The following is a 22,224-nucleotide window of genomic DNA, read 5'->3' as shown; positions in this document are numbered from 1 at the left end:
TTACATTATTAATTACCAGTTGCCATAACTAATAATATTATTAATCACCAATAGCCATAACTAATAATATTATTAATGACCAATTGCCATAACTAATAATATTATTAATTACCAATTGCCGTAACTATTAATAATATTAATAACTAATTGCCATAACTAATAATATTATTAATTACCAATTGCCATAACTAATAATATTATTAATTACCAAATGCCATTACTAATAATATTATTTATTACCAATTGCCATAACTAATAATAATATTAATCACCAACTGCCATAACTAATAATATTATTAATTAACAATTGCCATAACTAATAATAATATTAATAACTAATTGCTATAACTAATAATATTATTAATAACCAATTGCCATAACTAATAATAATATTAATAACCAATTGCCATAACTAATAATTATATTAATCACCAATTGCCATAACTAGTAATATTATTAATCACCAATTGCCATAACTAATAATAATATTAATCACCAATTGCCATAACTAATAATATTATTAATAACCAATTACCATGATTAATAATATTATTAATCACCAATTGCAATAACTAATAATAATATTAATCATCAATTGCTATAACTAATAATAATATTAATCACCAATTGCCATAACTAATAATATTATTAATAACCAATTATCATGATTAATAATAATATTAATCACCAAATGCCATAACTAATAATAATATTAATCACCAACTGCCATAACTAATAATAATATTAATCACCAATTGCCATAACTAATAATATTATTAATAACCAATTACCATGATTAATAATACTATTAATTACCAATTGCAATAACTAATAATAATATTAATAATAAATTGATATAACTAATAATAATATTAATCACCAATTTCCATAAATAATAATATTATTAATAACCAATTACCATGATTAATAATATTATTAATCACCAATTACAATAACTAATAATAATATTAATCATCAATTGCTATAACTAATAATAATATTAATCACCAATTGCCATAACAAATAATATTATTAATAACCAATTGCCATAACTAATAATATTATTACTCACCAATTGCCATAACTAATAATATTATTAATCACTAATTACCATGATTAATAATATTATTAATCACCAATTGCAATAATTAATAATAATATTAATCATCAATGTCTATAACTAATAGTAATATTAATCACCAATTGCCATAACTAATAATATTATTAATAACCAATTACCATGATTAATAATATTATTAATCACCAACTGCCATAACTAATAATAATATTAATCACCAACTGTCATAACTAATAATAATATTAATAACCAATTGCCATAACTAATAATATTATTAATCATCAATTGCTATAACTAATAATATTATTAATCACCAATTGCAATAACTAATAATAATATTAATCATCAATTGCCATAACTAATAATATTATTAATAACCAATTGCCATAGCTAATAATATTATTAATAACCAATTGCCATAACTAATAATATTATTAATAACCAATTGCCATAACTAATAATAATATTAATAACCAATTACCATGATTAATAATATTATTAATCACCAATTGCAATAACTAATAATAATATTAATCACCAATAGCCATAACTAATAATATTATTAATAACCAATTACCATGATTAATAATATTATTAATCACCAACTGCCATAACTAATAATAATATTAATCACCAACTGCCATAACTAATAATAATATTAATCACCAATTGCCATAACTAATAATATTATTAATCACCAATTGCCATAACTAATAATATTATTAATAACCAATTACCATGATTAATAATATTACTAATCACCAATTGCAATAACTAATAATAATATTAATCATCAATTGCTATAACTAATAATAATATTAATCACCAATTGAAAAACCAAAAAAAAATCTTCTGAACGCTATTAAAAGTTAAATTCTTCACTAGTTTGCAGTTTGGAGACGGAAGCGTTGTTGTGATAAGTGATTTTCTCTACTAATTCGCACTTTTTATTTTTAGATTCAAATATTAATAACTACATTTTATTTCAGTATTTACTTTATGTATTTCTATTGTATTAAATGCTAGCTTTTTTTTTTTTTTTTTCTCGTCCATAAATGTTTATCTACCAAGTTGATCTTAAATATTGTATAATCAATCCATTATATTATCATTTTCAGTCCCCCACCCCTAATTTCTGGCTCCCATCTTATCTCACAATTACTTATAACGTCACCAACTAACTTCGGAAGAACCCCCCCCCCCATCTGCTTTTCTTTTATATCGTAAATTTCTTAAAACGTGACTAGTTAAAGTTCAGAATAAAATCACGCTTTCTCTTAACGGTTAATTTAAAAAAAAAAAATCTTCTGAACGCTATTAAAAGTTAAATTCTTCACTAGTTTGCAGTTTGGAGACGGAAGTGTTGTTGTGATAAGTGATTTTCTCTACTAATTCGCACTTTTTATTTTTAGATTCAAATATTAATAACTACATTTTATTTCAGTATTTAATTTATGTATTTCTGTTGTATTAAATGCTAGCTTTTTTTTCTCGTCCATAAATGTTTATTTATCTACCGAGTTGATTGCAAAAATAGATCACCTAATTGTACTCATTTTTAGTCCGTGAGAGGGGAATCTATCACCATACTTTCCCTTAAACACGTCCGTTGGACTGTTATTAAGTACAATACTTAATAGTTTTTTTTTTTGTTGTTTTTTTTTTAAATGGAGAGTAGAAAACGCATTGTGGATGCGTTATCGGCAGCTCCTGTTACTCTTGCTTCTTCTTATTTGTCCCTCAGTCCTCATTTTTTAATGAGTGATTTTTCTGACAAAGGGAGAAGAAAAAGCTGTTTTCTAGGTTGGCAGTATTTTGCGCGACAGTCGGCAGAGTTGGTCGAAATTTTCTGTTTCTATGTCTATCCTTGTAGCCATGTCACTAGTAAGGGTGCTGGAGGTAAACGTTTTGTCTGGGCTGACGTTATCCGCCTGATAGTCAGGGACCCGAACCTTGGATTAACCACTAAGGAGGCTGTCCTATCAGCAAGTGCAAAGTACTGGGGCTGCTGTATTGCCATTTGGTGAATTGAATCTGAACCATGCAGTAGCTTCTGGTGGGGCCTCTCGATGTCATACTAGTGGGTAATTGTTACGGCTTTACCTTATCATGTGCTACAAAAAAAAAAAAAAAAAAAAAAATTCTTCGTTTCTTTTTCTCTCTTAGTTTCCCCTCTCTGTCCTGCTCTAAGTAAATCTGACGACCTAGTCCACAAATTCCAAAATTTCATCATGACAAGTTTCAAGAAAAAATACACGATTAAACCCGGTTCTCCAACTTCCAACGTAGACCCCTACTACCATGTCTCCTTCTCCAACATCAGGGGTCTTCGTTCTAACCTTCCAGAGGTTGAAACCCAATTACAGGAGACTAAACCAGACCTTTTATTTTTAAGTGAAACTGGCATTGGACAGGCTATTTCCCTAGATGAGTTTGTAATTACAGGATACTCTAACTTAACTTCTAAATCTGACCCCCAAGATCGCCATGGGCATGGAATATGTGCCTATATTAAAGATAGCTTTCCATGTGGGAGGGACATCTCCAGGGAAGATCCTAACTTACCCTATATGTGCTTCCGGGTTGCTTTAGCTCACACTACTGCATTTATATTTACTCTCTATCGCCCCCACAACAGCGGAGTTACTATCTTTAAAAGCATATCTGAGAAAATTGACCAAGTCCTTTCTACTTATCCTTCAGCTAACATTCACGTATGTGGAGACTTCAATGTTCACAACGTCGAATGGTTGACCCACTCAAACAAGACCGATGATGAGGGGAGGTTCTGTCATGATTTCTCCATTGCCTATGACCTCACTCAGATTGTTCAGGAACCTACCCGTGTGCCCGATAATGACGGCCAGTATGCGAGCCTACTAGACCTTTTTCTCACAACTTGCCCAGAACTATGTTCAGTTTCTGTTCTGTCGCCTCTTGGATCTTCCGACCACTCTGTTGTATCAATTAAGATAAAAATGAAATGTAATAAGTCCCCAGACGTACCTCTTCATCGTACAGTATATCGATACACTAAGGCTGACTGGAATAGCTTCCGTACATTTATATCTGATCTACCTCTGCATTCCATGTTTAAAAAGGATGTGTCCTCTATAGTATTAGACCTGACTGAATGGTTAATTTTAGGTATTGACCATTTCATACCCTCTAAAAAGTTTCAGCAAAAACCTAACAGCCAGCCATGGTTCTCTCCAGAATGTGCTGCTGCCATTGCGCACAGAAATCACTTTTTCCACTGCTTCAAACGTAATAGATGTATGGAAACTAAAGCCGTTTTCAGGACTGCCAGCAACCATTGTAAGAAAATAATAAGGAACGCAAGAGAGTTGTATGCTCAATCTGTTAAGTCCAAAGTAGCTGAGCAGCGGCTTGGTTCCCACCAGTTTTGGCAAATAGCAAACAGAATCCTGAACAGAAGCGTGTGCTCCATCCCAACTATTATCAATGGACCTGAGGTAATCTCGTCAGCATCAGACAAAGCCAAACTCTTTGTCAAGAACTTTGCAGCTAATTCTACCCTTTGCGACCAAGACCACCAACCCCCAATATTTCCTCCTGTATCAGAAAACACGCTATGTGATATACGTATATCTGTATGTGATGTTGCGAAGCTAATCAAAAACCTTGATTCGAGTAAAGCAACTGGCCCTGATGGTATTCCAATTATAGTACTCAAAAAACTTCAACCTGAACTAGCGCCCATACTTACAAAACTGTTTAAACGTTGTCTTAAGGAGAATAGTTTCCCATCTCCCTGGAAAATCTCATCAGTATGCCCTGTATTTAAGAATTCAGGTGATCGCTCATCCCCCTCTCAGTACAGGCCAATAAGTCTCCTGTGCGTCATGAGTAAGTTGCTAGAATCTGTGTTAAATACAGAAGTAATCAACCATCTCAACAAAAATAACCTTCTTAGTGACACTCAATATGGTTTCCGTTCTGCTAGATCTACAGCAGATGTCCTTACAGTTATATCGCATAGGATTAGCAAATCTCTCGACGGTGGCAATCTTTCTAGGGCAATTGCTCTTGACATATCTAAAGCCTTTGATAGGGTATGGCATAAAGGTTTACTTCATAAGATCGCTAGCTATGGTATAGCTGGAAAAGTCTTCTCAATTATTAAATCATTTCTTTCTGATAGGTTCATAAGAGTAGTAGTTGAGGGGCAAAAATCAGAAGCTCACAGTATTAATGCCGGTGTCCCTCAGGGATCCATCCTGGGCCCAACTCTTTTCCTGATCTACATTAATGATCTTCCAAATCATATCCTTACATCATTTGTAGACATTTATGCTGACGACACTACCATTTATGGTACCACATCTAAGACAGTAAACGACCAAGTTCTCTCCAATTCTCTCTCCTCTGATCTTGAGCACGTAGTACAATGGGGAAAGGAGTGGCTGGTTACTTTTAATGCATCTAAAACCAAGCTTCTCTCTTTACATCATCAACATTCTAATCCACATTTGTCATCAATTGAAATGAATGGCTCTCGTCTTCAGGAGGCCTCAAGTTTTGACAAGCTTCTAGGCTTGACCATTACTCCTGATCTTAAATGGAACACGTATATCAAATCTGTTGCCAAGGCCGCTGGAAAAATGGTGGGATCTTTCTATCGATCCGGTAGATATCTCACTGCTGATGCTATTCTCTATCTATATAAGAGCCAGGTACGTCCAAGGATGGAATACTGTTGCCACATCTGGGAAGGAGCTGCTAGAAAGGACTTGTCCTGCCTTGATAGAGTTCAAAATAGACTTCGTAGCCTCGTAGGAGATGTCCTTTTCTCCTCCTTGCAACCTCTATCTCACAGAAGAGATGTTGCGAGTTTGTCTCTGATGTATCGTTATTTTCATGGAAAGTGTTCAACTGAGCTTCAATCTATGGTCCCCCCTCGCCAAACTTTAACAAGAAACACTCGTCTAGCTGTAAACACTATCAATAATTTCCCCCACTCTTTATCTGTGCCTAAACCTAAACGTAGATTCCATGAACAAAGCTTCTTTCTTAGAACTGCACGCCTGTGGAATTGTCTTCCGTTTTCCTGCTTTCCGGCTGACTACAATATGGTTGTCTTCAAGTCTAAAGTAAATAAGTTCTTGATGAGCCGTTCCATATAAGTTATCAAATTTACCAAATTTCCATTACTGATGATTACTATATTAACCAATTTCTACTGTACACTCTTTAACCCTTATCCTTGAGTGGCCTCTGGGCCTTGATAATGTAGTGATGCCTTTGTAAAAAATAAAAAATTAAAAAAAATTGCCATAACTAATAATATTATTAATAACGAATTACCATGATTAATAATATTATTAATCACCAACTGCCATAACTAATAATAATATCAATCACCAACTGCCATAACTAATAATAATATTAATCACCAATTGCCATAACTAATAATATTATTAATCACCAATTGCCATAACTAATAATATTATTAATCACCAAGTGCCATAACTAATAATAATATTAATCACCAATTGCCTTACATAATAATATTATTAATCACCAATTGCCATAACTAATAATATTATTAATAACCAATTACCATGATTAATAATATTATTAATCACCAATTGCTATAAGTAATAATAATATTAATCACCAATTGCCATAATTAATAATATTATTAGTTACCAATTGCCCTAACTAATAATAATATTAATCACCAACTGCCATAACTAATAATATTATTAATAAAAACTGCCATAACTAATAATAATATTAATAACACATTGCCATAACTAATAATAATATTAATCACCAATTGCCATAACTAATAATATTATTAATCACCAATCGCCATAACTAATAATATTATTAATCACTAATTGCCATAACTAATAATAATATTAATCACCAATTGCCATAACTAATAATAATATTAATCACCAATTGCCATAACTAATAATATTATTAATAACGAATTACCATGATTAATAATATTATTAATCACCAACTTCCATAACTAATAATATTATTAATCACCAACTGCCATAACTAATAATAATATTAATCACCAATTGTCATAACTAATAATAATATTAATCACCAATTGCCATAACTAATAATATTAATGATCACCAATTGCCATAACTAATAATAATATTAATCACCAATTGCCATAACTAATAATAATATTAATCACCAATTGCCATAACTAATAATAATATTAATCACCAATTGCCATAACTAATAATATTATTAATCACCAATTGCCATAACTAATAATATTATTAATCACCAATTGCCATAACTAATAATAATATCAATAACCAATTGCCATAACTAATAATAATATTAATCACCAATTGCCATAACTAATAATAATATTAATCACCAATTGCCATAACTAATAATATTATTAATCACCAATTGCCATAACTAATAATAATATTAATCACCAATTGCCATAACTAATAATAATATTAATCACCAATTGCACATAACTAATAATAATATTAATCACCAATTGCCATAACTAATAATATTATTAATCACCAATTGCCATAACTAATAATATTATTAATAACCAATTGCCATAACTAATAATATTACTAATCACCAATTGCCATAACTAATAATAATATTAATCACCAATTGCCATAACTAATAATAATATTAATCACCAATTGCCATAACTAATAATAATATTAATCACCAATTGCCATAACTAATAATATTATTAATCACCAATTGCCATGATTAATAATATGCTACGGTTTTACAGACAATATGAATTAGAACAAATCCATATAAACATTGCCATGGCTGCTGCAAAGAAGGTGGACTCTGTCTCTCTGCCGAGCTGGAAAGCTATTCACACTTAACAGTATCTTGTATCTCCAGCTACCATTTGCCTATGCATAGAGTATCGTTGCCACATCCGGTGTATCTATAACTAGTCTCTTCTTAGATAGGGTACAAAAAAGTCACAAACTTAATAGGCCCCACACTATCAACCAAGCTCTTTCCTTTGTCACATCAATGTTGTATTGTTATGCCTATTTTACTAGTATTTTAATGGAATGTGCTCTGGTGCTGCCTCAACATAAATACTTCTGATTAATCTGACAAACAACAAAATCTTACCCCTTCACCGTCAAGGTCCGTAGATGCTAGAAAGCCTTCTACCCTGATAGTTTCTTCCCTTGAACTGCTAAACTTTGGAATTCTCTCTCTCTGTCTTACTTCCCGGACTGTACTAACATGCATAAATTTAAATGTAATGTGAACAGACATCTCTCTGCTCAACTCCCCATATAATGTTCTTGTAGACATGGTCCCAAGTGACAATATGCCTTATTTGAAGTAAAAAAGAGTAAAAAAAATTCATTTTCTTTTTTTTTTTTTTTTTAAATAGAAAGGGTAATGAAAGGTTCTGAGCTTGGAACAGGAGTTCACAGGGCCACAGGGGTCTGCTTGAATCTTGGGAAACGTCGAACGTGAGTTAAAAACTAAATTTACCAAAATTTTAATTAGTCACTTTATTTACATTCTTTTCCACTCAATCAATGTTGCATACTACTCCAAAAATTTAACAAAAAGAAAAAACTGCATATAGTTATCAGTTGAAAAATCGGGAGGAAAACTACAACTAATAGCTTTCATCAAATATATTAACATTTAATTTTTTACCGACCTGTATATTTTAAAATGTAGGAACTGATTATAAAATTTATTATTTCTGAATTTGTTATTGCTAACTTATCAAAAGACAAAAAAAAAATGGGGGTTGATTTTTTTTGGATGTGGTCGCTTAGCTTTGAATAACTGCCAGCTGAAAAAATAATAAAACAGTGATTTAGCTTATCACCAACCCTAACTCCGCAGGAGGGGAGCTTACACTTGGATGTTGGGATTACTTGAAAAGTAAGTCATTTCATGACTACAACAGGTGGTCAAGCATTGCAAGCAACCAATTTGTTTTTTATGTTTTATATATATACTAGCAAAAGTACCCATCGTTGACTGGGTTCAAAAACAGCAAACAGAAAATGGACTCTGATTTATGAAAGTACTAGCGGGGAGGGGGGGTACCCGGCGTTGCCCGAGTGTTTGGAGGTGCGTATGCTCGGGCGGGGGTGAGGGGTGTTAATCAAAACATAAGAATAAGCGAAGCAAAAAAAAATAAACTAAAAAAACAAAAAAGAAAACAGAAAAACGGAGTTAAAACTTCTTTAAAAAATCTGAAAAATAAAGCGGGGGGGGGGGGTACCCGGGCGGTGGGGGGCGGGAGGTAATCAAAACATGAGAATAAGCGAAGTAAATATTTTTAAATATTAAATAAAAATTAAATCTATATATATAAAAGCGAAAATGTATGTATGTATGTATGTACGCTTTTCCTCAATGTCCACAAAAAGCTTCTTTCAGAGAAGCGCTCGCTCGCTTCACAACTTCTTAAAACTTTTTATATCATCTATAAATTGTAATATCTCACACTTAACCACGGAGCTCGCCTGTCTATTTAATTTTATTAACTTTCAAACGTTAATTATTCCACATTTCCCGTATCGGCACGCGTTACATTCGGTTTTCGGTATAAACAAAAAGCGAAACTCGACTCTAATCACAGCCCCAAAACAGGGAAGAGAGAGCTTTTTTCAAAAATGGACACCCCCAGCCCGGGGACCACCAATACCGATACCCCCAGCCAGGGGGCTACCACAAGAAAAACTGCTCCCCAAGAGGACGACTCCTCAACAGGGGAAGCAAAAAGCAACGGGGCATACCGCCCGGACACTAAACCAAAGGACGCCCCTCAGAAAGGAGAAAACTCACCAGCAGCTCCCCAAGAGGGCGACTCCCCACAAAGGGGAGGAAAAACAATGTTGGACGGGGCATCCCGTTCCGACAACAAAAATCAAGAGGCAGTAGCCCTAAAGGACGATAAGGGAGACAGTGCTCCCCAAGAGGGCGACTCCCCACAAAGGGGAGAAAAAACAATGTTGGACAGGGCATCCCGCTCTGACAACAAAAATCAAGAGGCAGTAGCCCCAAAGGACGATAAGAGAGACAGTGCTCCCCAGGAGGGCTACTGCCCCAAAAGGGGAGCAAATCAAGAAAACGAGGGGGCATACAGCCTAAACCTCCCCAAAACAAAAGGGGCAAAAGCTCCCAAGGACAATAAAGAGGACAATGCTCCCCAGGAGGCCGACTCCCCAAAAAGGGAAGTATTTCCTGGAAGAAGTATAGAGCAGGGAGAGTCGGTCCCAAAGGAAAGCGGAAAGGAAAATGCGCCTCAAAATAGCAACCCTTCCGCCAAGGAACAGCAAAAACAGTCCAACCTCACCAAAGATCCAACACCAACAAGAGGGTCGGCATGGGGGAAGACTGTAGAGAAGCAACTGTCCCCTCAAGAGTATAGAGACTTGTACTTGACCAAGTACAGACAATACATAGAGGGGGCAGAAATTAAACCAGTGCCAGGCGCTTGGGAGGCAATCGAAGACAGAGTGCTCTCCCTCATCATCTCGGATATGCCGGAAAACCGCCTCCTAGGGATGAAAAAGGAAGACATGGCAGGGCTCCTACACAAGCTAAACATCCCGGTATTATACCTGTACCAGAGGAGCTACGCCATGTGGGACATCCTCCTACCCACCAAGGAAGATGCGGAGAGACTCTCCCTACAGGAAATTAAGTATGGGAGAACAAAACTAAAGCCCGAATACCAGGGCAGGACAAGGACCCGGGTGCAGGTATTCAATGTACCTATGCAAATATCAGCAGAAATCCTGGGATCCTTCTTCACACAGTTCGGCGAGGTGGAAAAAATAACCCCAGTGCGGTCGAAAACCGGCATGCACTTGGGCAGCTACACTGTGGCCATGAGGCTAAAGAAAGAAGGCTTCCAGGCGATACCAGCACAGCTGACATTTAAGGAGGCAACTATGACAGTAGTAGTGGAGGGGCGTCGTCCGCACTGCTGGTTCTGCCAAAAACAGGGTCACATGGCCAAGAGCTGCCCTCAAAGGTCAACTCCTACTCAAGTGACACTAAAGGCGGTCCCAACCTCTGAGACAGCACCAGTGTCCAAACAGGCTGTCACAACTCCTGCAACCAGAGCACCAACCCCAGCACCGAGGAAACCCAAAACTGTGCAGGAGGCCAAAGGGGAGGAATGGATCACGGTAATGAGGCGGAAATGGAAGCCCACAATCCCATCTGCCACCGTCCCACAACCAACCCAACAACCGAGGCAGCAACAACAACAGCAGCCTCCACAACAGCCGCAGCAACAGCCATGGCAGCAGACACAGCAGCAGCAGCCAAACCAGCCGTTGAACCAGCCGCAGCAACATCAGCTGCCGCGGCCAATTCCACAACCAATGCCACGAAAACAGCAGCAACAACAAAAACAGCAGCAGCAGCAACAGCCAGAACAGCAGCAACAAAAACGGCTGCAGCAACCAGAAAAGCAACAGCATCAACCGGAGAAACAACAATTAGAGGAGCAGCAACAACCAACGGTCCCCACACCAATTGAGACGGGGATCAAGCGAAGAAAACACTGCTCCTCTGAGGATGAATCTGCTAGTGAGAGGGAGAGGAACTCAACCTCACCACTCCCCGGTTCATTCAAAAGAATAAAAAAGAAAAGGAAAGGGGAAGAAAAGGCAGCCCCCACTCCCTGTGAGCATACACCACCTTTAACAACAACACAACCCACTTCTACCCCCATACCACATACTGCACCAACACTAGACACCGCACTAACACCAACACCAACATCAGACACCGCACCAACACCAACATCAGACACCGCACCAACACCAGACACTGCACCAACACCAGACACTGCACCAACACCAACACCAGACACCGCACCAACACCAACACCAGACATCACACCAACACCAGACACCGCACCAACACCAACACCAGACACCACACAGACACTCGTCCCCACACCAATGCAAATTGAGCCGCCATCCCAGAAAGAAAAGAATGAACCCGGGAGGGGGAGAGACCCTTCAGATTCTCCCACTTACGGACTCACTCCAACAGGGACTCTCGCCCTCGAAACGAGAGAGGAACTTTGTTCTGTAGACCCCCTGTCTGTGGCAATGGGCGTACCACACCGGCAGAGAAAAAATTTAAAACCTCTGCTGGACTGCCAACAGATAGGGGGAAAAGATGTTAATGTCCCCTCTAATTTCCCGGACGCCCCACGGCTAACAACTTTCGTCAGGCTTCCTGAGGCCTGCAAAACCAACGTGTGGACAATGCTGGAAGCCGCTGAAGGGGCTGGTCCGGGAATTGAACTGATTAGGAAAAATGACCCTTCCCTTGAGGAACTCGCAAAACAATGCAAGGGAAGGGTCCCAGTGTTGGTCCATCCGTCACTCTATAGGGCCCTTAAATTGACTTACCCTTTGGATGTCGGCGGCATTGTGAGAGAAGGTCAGGACATGAAAAACCTGACCACCTTGAGCATTGCACACAACGTCGGTATCCTTTCCCCGGCTGACTTCGGAGCTGAGTGTAACACACCTTAAGGTAGGTACCATGGCTTTGAATTTGGCTAGTCTGAATGCGAGGGGCTTGAGATCATCGGGCCGGGCGGCTCGCCTCCGGCACGACTTCTTGTCCCTGGGAGTGGATGTCGCTGCGATTCAGGAGACGCATTTCGTTTCCTCTGTGGACTGTCAGGTGCTGGCCCGAGACTTTGAGGTTTTCTCAGCATATGGCAGCCCGCGGGGGAAGGGAGTTTCCGTGCTGGTTAAACGTACCCTGTCGGCGACGGTCGACGTTGTCCATAGAGATGCAGTGGGTAGGCTGGTTGTGGCCGATGTTGCCGTAAAAGATTCTGTGTTTCGGGTGATTGCGGTTCATGCGCCCAGCACCGCTCGTGAGAGGGTCTCATTCTTCAGTCAGCTTGACGCGTTTGTAGATTGTCGGAAGCGGGTAGTGCTAATGGGGGATTGGAATTCCATCTTAGACCCCGACATAGATAAGGTAGGAGGCGGAGCTAGAGGATCGGAGAGGTGCGAGTCCAGCCTGGCTGATCTGATGGCTAGATGCGGTCTGGTCGACAGGTTTCGGGTCGAGCATCCAGGGCGGGAGATGTGGACGTGGACCAATAGTGTTTCCTCCTATCCAAATACTTATTTGGACAGGATGTTAGTTAGGAGAGGCGAAGTAGACTTCTTATCTTGTCCCACGTTCACTTGGCTAGGCCAGACGGACCATAAATTAGTTATGGCCCGGCTGAAGCTAGGAAATAGGCCTAAGTTAGCGGGGTACTGGAAGTTAAACACCTCCCTTCTGGAGATACAAGACTTCCAAGATCAGTTAAGAGAATTGATTAAAAAGGCACTAGTGGGGGCGGTTACCGGGAGTAAGTGGTGGTTAGGTCTCAAAGCCAAGATCAGAAGCTTCTCCGTCAAGTATGCCCAGCGCCTCGCACTAGATAAGGCCAAGACGAAGAAGAAGCTAGAGCAGAAACTAGCCCAGGCTACGGGGGAGGGTGATAGGGTTAGTCAGGAACTAGCTAAGCAGGACCTTCTACGCGAGACTAGCGAGCGTTACGAAGGCCAAGTAGTTAGAGCTAGGCTTAGAAAGATAGGCAACGAAGCAGTCAATTCTGATGCAGACGTGCGCCGTGAGGTTTCTAGGCGTGGCTCGGACAAATACATTGCAAAAATCAAACATCCGAATGGACGCACCCTGGAATCGACTCGGGAGATCTGCGAGGGGTTTCGAGAACATTTCGAGGAGCGTTTTACGCAGCAGCCCGATCTTCCGGTCCTTGAGTTTAGCGACTATTTGGCCGACTCTCCCCGCCTCGAGGCGGCTAGAGCGGCTAGTTGCGAGGGCCGGGTGACGGAGCGGGAGGTCTTTACTGCGCTGAAGCAGGTCAGCTGTGACAGATCGCCAGGACTTGATGGTCTGCCATACGAACTGTACTTGAGGCTGTCGCCCATGTTTCTGCCTCTTCTGACGGATATGTTCAACCATTGGTTTGCTCAGGGATCCATCCCAGGGCAGGTGACCAAGGGAGTGATCACATTGCTGAAGAAAGGTGACGGGCATGGAGGGGAAGAGTTAGACGACTACAGGCCCATAACTCTGCTAAACACAGAGTTGAAGATTTTGGCCAAGGTCCTGTCGAATCGGCTGCAGGTTGTTATCGACGAGTTGGTTGAACCGGAACAGAACTACGCTGTGAAGGGGAGATCGATTCAGAACAACTTGCACCTGATCCGCATGATCCTAGAGGGGGGAATAGATGACGACACGGAAGCCGCGCTGATAAACTTAGATCAGTCCAAAGCTTTCGATAGGGTCGACCATCGTTTCCTGGCATCTGTCTTAGAGGCCGCCGGTTTTAAACCGGACTTTTGCAAGTGGATCTCCATAATGTATCGACAGCCCATGGCTGTCGTGCAAGTCAACGGAAAGCGCTCGAAACCCTTTGTTATCTCTCGGTCGGTTCGTCAGGGTTGTCCGCTGTCGCCCCTGCTTTATGTCCTGGCTTTGGAGCCTCTTCTCCGCAAGCTGAGACATGGGGAGGCAAATTCGGCCCTGCGCGGAATGGCTCTGCCTGGCGGCTCAGCTGCCAAGGTATCCGCGTTCGCCGATGATGTCACGATCTTCGTGTCGGGCTTCAGAGACATTGAGGTCGTGTCGGAGGCACTCACACAGTACGAAAGAATTACAGGGGCCAAGATAAACCGCAACAAGTCGGTAGGACTGCGGTTGGGCGCATGGAGTGGCAACGCAAACCTCCCTGCGCCCTTCAGCTGGACAGATGGCCCGGTCCGGATCCTCGGCGTGTGGTTCGGACCGGGTCTCCAGCTTGACAAGAATTGGTTGGAGGTACGGTCAAAGGTGGAGGCTGCAGTCAATTCGTGGCTTCCTAGGAAACTTTCCTTAAAGGGTAGAGCTGAGGCGTGCGCCACTTACGTCTTTCCTCTCATCCTTTACCAACTGGCCGTACTTCCCCTGCCTGCACAACACCTAAAAGCTCTTGTCGAACTCTTGTCCTCGCTCCTTTGGGACAGAGGAAGACACTGGGTGAGCAGACAGGTCTGTATTCAACGTCCGTGTGAGGGAGGCTTGGGAATGCCGGACTTGAAGTGTCATCGAGATGCTGAGAGGCTGGCCTTCCTGAGCCACTATATGCAGGAGGACCAACCGTGGCACCCCGTGGTTACTGCCGCCTTCCCCGACCTCGTTCTCGACCCTTCCATCAAGAGCCGTCGCAGGCCGCGGGGAGAATCTGCCTACATGAAAGAGTGCCGAGCCGCGCTAAAGCGACTACCAAGGTCCAGTGACCTTGTGACTGCTACCCGTAGGGAACTCCACAGGGATCTAGTGAAGGGGGCCGCTGACGACCCGCTATGCGCGCGTTTGGGGTGGCAGCAGAGTGAGATCCGCTCCGCGTGGAGCTGGGCGCCAGGTTCGAGTCATCTGAACAATTCGGAGTTCTCTCTGACCTGGCGATTGGCCCGAAATGCACTTCCACTCAACAACATACAATGCAGTTCTGGGTTTCTGGAGTCGCCTGATTGTCCCCGTTGTGGGACAACAGCTGTGGAAACTACGGATCACGCTTTCTTCGATTGCCGCGAACTCCGCCAGTACTGGTCGTACGTCAGTGGGGTGACGGCTCGCATCGATCCTGAGCATCCTCGCCCAATTACTGTATCCAATGTTGTGGACAACGTGAGGCCGCCGTGGGACCGAGAAAGACAAATGGTCTACGTTACGATTCTGGCCGTGGCGAGAATGGTGATTTGGACGTCGCGTCTGCAAGGTTGCCGGGGGGTGTTGTCTTTTTCTGATCAAGATCTGATCGCGTTCTTTAAACACCAACTACGGGTGAAGATCAGATGTGATAGAAGAAGGCTGCATCGCGCGGCATTTGACAGAAGATGGATACATGTGGCAAGTCTGTGTGTACGAAGAGGAGCCAAATTTGAATACGTGTTCCCCGCCTAGGTGTGGAACGCGCAGTTCTGTAAAGTTAAATTAAACAAGTAGTCTCTCAGCTAGCTGAGTGTGTGTTCCATCCCTCCCCGATTAGGAAGCCTCCAAGATCCCCATCCCCTCTTACCTGCAATTTTTGTTTTCACCCCTTCCTCTAAATTTTACCCATCTTGGAGAAAAAGAAATACAAACTAACCTCCATCCCTTACCCACAAAAATTTTCTTTTCTCCATTCACCCCCATCTAGAGGGCATCCCCACCTAGAGACTGACCCGCAGAAGCAAGGTTCCTTTTACAAACCTAGTGGAACGGGCAGTCTATCAACTAGACAGGGTTGGGAGGGTCCTACTAATCACCTTTTTATTTTTTCTTCCCCCCGCCCTCGACACAAATGAATTATTGTACCATTTTATTGTTATCTTTTTTGTTTTTACTCGTCAATAAAAAATGTTTTAAAAATTGGGAGTTACTAGGAAGTCCCACAATATGAAAGGGTGAATGCGGTATTATGGTGAAAGAAGATACTAGCTGGGAGAAACTTTTGACTTTGTTTAGTTCTGGAGTGACAAGGATGACCAACGACCCCCAAAATCCCCCCTTTTGAGTTGGCCATGTGCCTAAGTTTTTTGTTCACCGTTAATTTTACTGTATTTTTTAACATGAATAAAAGATTTAATATCTCAAAGTGTAGTATCTGTTCCGGCAGATGCTGCAAAGCTATGACTAGCAAAGACCAGCTATGATTAGCAAAGACCATATGTGGGGGTAACCCCACATATCTGACCTTGGTCACTGAAGGGGTAACTCTTCATACCACCAGTTTCTAATCCAGCCCCCACTTCCCTCCTCTGGGGAGCTGGATCCCCATTTCCCTCCTCCTTCCCCCTATCTCCACATTAAAAACGGCCTCCTGCCTAATTTGCTCAGTGGGGAAGCAAATAAATATCCACAGCCCCAAAACCCCCTCGGGGGTCCGGGCGTCAAAGATCAAAGTGTAGTATCTGTTCCGGCAGATGCTGCATTTAAGATAATTTGTACCAGTCAATGGAGGGGAAACCCTCTATACTGGGACAATTATTATTTTTGGTAACCAGAGTGACCCCTTTTTAGGGGAGCTGGTTTTTACCTCACATTAAAAACGGCCTTGTGCCTAATTTGCTCAGTGGGGGAGCAAATAAATACCATCTGTTCAGGCAGATACTGCACTTAAGATGATTTGTACCAGTCAATGGAGGGGAAACTCTCTATACTGGGACAATTATTATTTTTGGTAACCAGAGTGCCCCCTTTTTGCCTACTTTTAGGGGAGCTGGTTTTTACCTCACATTAAAAACGGCCTTGTGCCTAATTTGCTCAGTGGGGAAGCAAATAAATACCATCTGTTCAGGCAGATGCTGCAAAGCTAAGACTAGCAAAGACCAGCTATGACTAGCAAAGACCATATGTGGGGGTAATCCCACATATCTGACCAGTCAAGTCAAGGATTCGTCACTTGACACTCAGCCCAACAGGTGAAGGGCCGGGAATCGGCCCAGCACCTGTTGGACTGAAGTACACCGCCTGGGTAATACCTAGGAGGTCCACCCTCCCAGGCCTTGCCACCGGGCTTTCCGGTGGGGCAAGTTTATTGCTTGCTGCTTGAGGCGCCCCGACCGGGGAATGCCGACGGGGTTACTCAGGCAATTTTTAAAATTGCAGGAGTGCCCCTCCTTTAGGGGAGCCTGCGGGGTTCCCACTTTCCGGCCTTGTGCCACATTTTGCTGATGTGGGCAGCAAATAAATATCAACCCCACATATCTGACCTTGGTCACTGAAGGGGCAACCCTTGATACCAACAGTTTCTAATCCAGCCCCCACTTCCCTCCTCTGGGGAGCTGGATCCCCATTTCCCTCCTCCTTCCCCCTATCTCCACATTAAAAACGGCCTCCTGCCTAATTTGCTCAGTGGGGAAGCAAATAAATATCCACAGCCCCAAAACCCCCTCGGGGGTCCGGGCGTCAAAGATCAAAGTGTAGTATCTGTTCCGGCAGATGCTGCAAAGCTATGACTAGCAAAGACCAGCTATGATTAGCAAAGACCATATGTGGGGGTAACCCCACATATCTGACCTTGGTCACTGAAGGGGTAACTCTTCATACCACCAGTTTCTAATCCAGCCCCCACTTCCCTCCTCTGGGGAGCTGGATCCCCATTTCCCTCCTCCTTCCCCCTATCTCCACATTAAAAACGGCCTCCTGCCTAATTTGCTCAGTGGGGAAGCAAATAAATATCCACAGCCCCAAAACCCCCTCGGGGGTCCGGGCGTCAACCTCCATCCCTTACCCACAAAATTTTCTTTTCTCCATTCACCCCCATCTAGAGGGCATCCCCACCTAGAGACTGACCCGCAGAAGCGAGGTTCCTTTTACAAACCTAGTGGAACGGGCAGTCTATCAACTAGACGGGGTTGGGAGGGTCCTACTAATCACCTTTTGTTTTTTCTTCCCCCTCCCTCGACACAAATGAATTATTGTTACCATTTTATTGTTATCTTTTTTGTTTTTACACGTCAATAAAAAATGTTTAAAAATTGGGAGTTACTAGGACGTCCCCCAATATGAAAGGGTGAATGCGGTATTATGGTGAAAGAAGATACTAGCTGGGAGAAACTTTTGACTTTGTTTAGTTCTGGAGTGACAAGGATGACCAACGACCCCCAAAATCCCCCCTTTTGAGTTGGCCATGTGCCTAAGTTTTTTGTTCATCGTTGATTTTTTTCTGTATTTTTTTAACATGAATAAAAGATTTAATATCTCAAAGTGTAGTATCTGTTCAGGCAGATGCTGCAAAGCTAAGACTAGCAAAGACCAGCTATGACTAGCAAAGACCATATGTGGGGGTAACCCCACATATCTGACCTTGGTCACTGAAGGGGTAACTCTTCATACCACCAGTTTCTAATCCAGCCCCCACTTCCCTCCTCTGGGGAGCTGGATCCCCATTTCCCTCCTCCTTCCCCCTATCTCCACATTAAAAACGGCCTCCTGCCTAATTTGCTCAGTGGGGAAGCAAATAAATATCCACAGCCCCAAAACCCCCTCGGGGGTCCGGGCGTCAAAGATCAAAGTGTAGTATCTGTTCAGGCAGATGCTGCAAAGCTAAGACTAGCAAAGACCAGCTATGACTAGCAAAGACCATATGTGGGGGTAATCCCACATATCTGACCAGTCAAGTCAAGGATTCGTCACTTGACACTCAGCCCAACAGGTGAAGGGCCGGGAATCGGCCCAGCACCTGTTGGACTGAGGTACACCGCCTGGGTAATACCTAGGAGGTCCACCCTCCCAGGCCTTGCCACCGGGCTTTCCGGTGGGGCAAGTTTATTGCTTGCTGCTTGAGGCGCCCCGACCGGGGAATGCCGACGGGGTTACTCAGGCAATTTTTAAAATTGCAGGAGTGCCCCTCCTTTAGGGGAGCCTGCGGGGTTCCCACTTTCCGGCCTTGTGCCACATTTTGCTGATGTGGGCAGCAAATAAATATCAACCCCACATATCTGACCTTGGTCACTGAAGGGGCAACCCTTGATACCAACAGTTTCTAATCCAGCCCCCACTTCCCTCCTCTGGGGAGCTGGATCCCCATTTCCCTCCTCCTTCCCCCTATCTCCACATTAAAAACGGCCTCCTGCCTAATTTGCTCAGTGGGGAAGCAAATAAATATCCACAGGCCCAGAGCCCTCTGGGGCCCGGGCGACAAGATCAAGGTGTAGTTTCTGTTCCGACGGATGCTGCAAGCAAAGACTAGCTATGACTAGCAAAGACCATATGTGGGGGTAACCCCACATATCTGAACTTGGTCAATGTAGGGATCACCCTACAGACCACAGTTACTATCCAGCTCCCATTTCCCACCTCTCGGGAGCTGGATCCCCCTTTCCCTCCCCCCTCCCTCTCTCTCCACATTAAAAAACGGCCTTGTGCCTAATTTGCTCAGTGGGGAAGCAAATAAACCAACACAGGCCCAGAGCCCTCCGGGGCCCGGGCGACAAGATCAAGGTGTAGTTTCTGTTCCGACAGATACTGCAAGCAAAGACCAGATGTGGGGGCAACCCCACATACCTGACCTTTAACCAGCTCCCATTTCCCACCTCTCGGGAGGAGGTCTCCTTTTTCCCTTCCCCCTCTCTTCACTCCTCACATTAAAAATTGGCCTTGTGCCTAATTTGCTCGGTGGGGGAGCAAATAAATACCCACAGGCCCAGAGCCAGTGGTCTCTAGAGAGCTAAGTAACGTTTGGTCAATGTTGACTTCGTCATATCAGACGGTAGCTTTCATTTCGAGACGAGGGAGCGGGTTTTTAAAAACAAACAAACCGATTTATTGACCTCATTAAAAACTGTCCCGCACAAAATGCTAACTGCTGAATAGCTATCGCCGTCACGTCAATCAAAAACGGGCACCTGCTTTTTTTCACAGTTTACTATTATCCAACTGCGCGTCGGCAAGGCTTTTTTTTTCATGGGCACCTGCTTTTTTTCACACACACCTACAAACACCCGGGCAACGCCGGGTACCCCTCGCTAGTATTATATAAAAAAATGTTAAAACTTTAAAAAATTGAAAAAAAAAAACACACAAAAGAAACTAACGTAAGGCAAACGAACGATGTTAAATGTAAAAATCGGAAAAACAAAAACAAAAATGAAAACAGAAAAACGAACGTTAAAACTTCTTTAAAAAATCTGAAAAATAAAAACAAAAACAAAAATACACATGAAAAATGGCTTAAATAAGCCTGTTTCAATATTAAAATTTAAAAAATCGGTGGGTACCCGGCGTTGCCCGGGTGTTTTTGGGTGTGTGTGGTCGATCGGGGGTGGGGTGTTAATGAAAACCTAAGAATAAGCGAAGTTAGAAAGAAAAAAAAAACAGAAAAACGAACGTTACGTGAAAAATGGCTTAAACAACCCTGCTTCAATATTAAAATTTAAAAAATCGAAAAAAAAAAAAAAAAAAGACATCTCACACCATAATTCGAACCCAAAACATTTAGATAATGGCCTAACGCTCTAACCCACTGACCTAAGACAACGTACACGAAATTAGGTAATTTTTAAAAAATCTTTAAACTAAATCAGGTTACAACGTCGTATGACACATGCGTAGAAAAGACATCATCATAAGAGTACAGTTTTTGCTGACCCCTCCATGTAGAAAAGTGCTGATTTCAGGGTGAAAAAATTAATGTTTTTGGCCAATTTTTCGATATTTGTCGGGCGAAGGATGGGGCTTTCATATGAGACCAAATTTGTGAATTTTTGTTCTGTCTGTCGAAAGTTTTTAGCAGACATACTAACACACATACATACATACATACATTTTCGCTTTTATATATATAGAAGATAGAAGATGATAGGTTATGAAAAGGAAGGGTTGTAATGAGATAGCTTCGAATTTGGGGGTATCAAAACCAAAGCAAAATATGATGAAAGTAAAAATAAAATAGATAAACCCCATATTATACCATACCTGTTCACACGGAAACACTTATCACAATATTCTGTGGATCTGTATTAAAAACCTTGTTAAACTTTGTGACATATTTCAATTCTATGGAGGTCAGGCGTGAACGAACACCCCATAATTTTATTATATCATATTTCTTCAAACTGAAACATAATTATCAAAGTATACTTACGCAGATAGATATGAAAAGTCTTTATTAAAGTGTGTGCCTATTCCCATTCTATGGAAGCCAGGCACGAACGCAGACCCCTACAATTTTATTATAAAATCCCTGTTTAAGTTAAAACATACTTATCAAAGTAATCTTATGTACATCTATATCAAAAACACTTGTAAACGTTTTTTTTTTTATTTTTTATTTCCATACTTTGTGGACTAAAAATCAAATCGTGATATTTGTTGGGTGGGTATTTATCAATATTTTGTTTAATTTTCGACTTCCCGCATGATCATCTCATGTTCGCCATTTTTTTTTTTTATGTATTTAACACTCGATACTACTTCTGTTTAAATAGACACTTTAAAATAAGTTAAAACATACAAACAAATATCCAGTTAAGTAGAAGAGTGACTTATTTTGCTTTTTGTAATATTTATTTGTTATATTTGTTTTTTTAGGGTTTTTTTTAACCATTTTTTTCGTTTTGTTGTCTGTACTGGAAAAT

The 22,224-nt window shown here is 41.3% G+C and overlaps 1 protein-coding gene across 1 annotated transcript in view; it reads right to left on the bottom strand.

Annotated features, from left to right (window-relative positions):
- The window catches only part of LOC145303416 (intraflagellar transport protein 27 homolog), a 57,168-nt gene extending 35,304 nt beyond the window's left edge, over positions 1–21,864 (bottom strand). The window contains exon 1 of the mRNA XM_080144743.1: positions 21,732–21,864. The gene's annotated coding sequence lies outside the window, so the exon portion shown is untranslated. The remainder of the gene's footprint in view (positions 1–21,731) is intronic.
- Positions 21,865–22,224: the final 360 nt, after the last annotated feature.

The sequence above is a fragment of the Euprymna scolopes genome, chromosome 19 (genome assembly GCF_053919585.1).
Source record: "Euprymna scolopes isolate OS-2025 chromosome 19, ASM5391958v1, whole genome shotgun sequence".
In the NCBI taxonomy this organism is placed as follows: Eukaryota; Metazoa; Mollusca; class Cephalopoda; order Sepiida; family Sepiolidae; genus Euprymna; species Euprymna scolopes.
The sequence above is the reverse complement of the archived record's forward strand: the minus strand, read 5'-3'. Positions and strand labels throughout refer to the sequence as shown.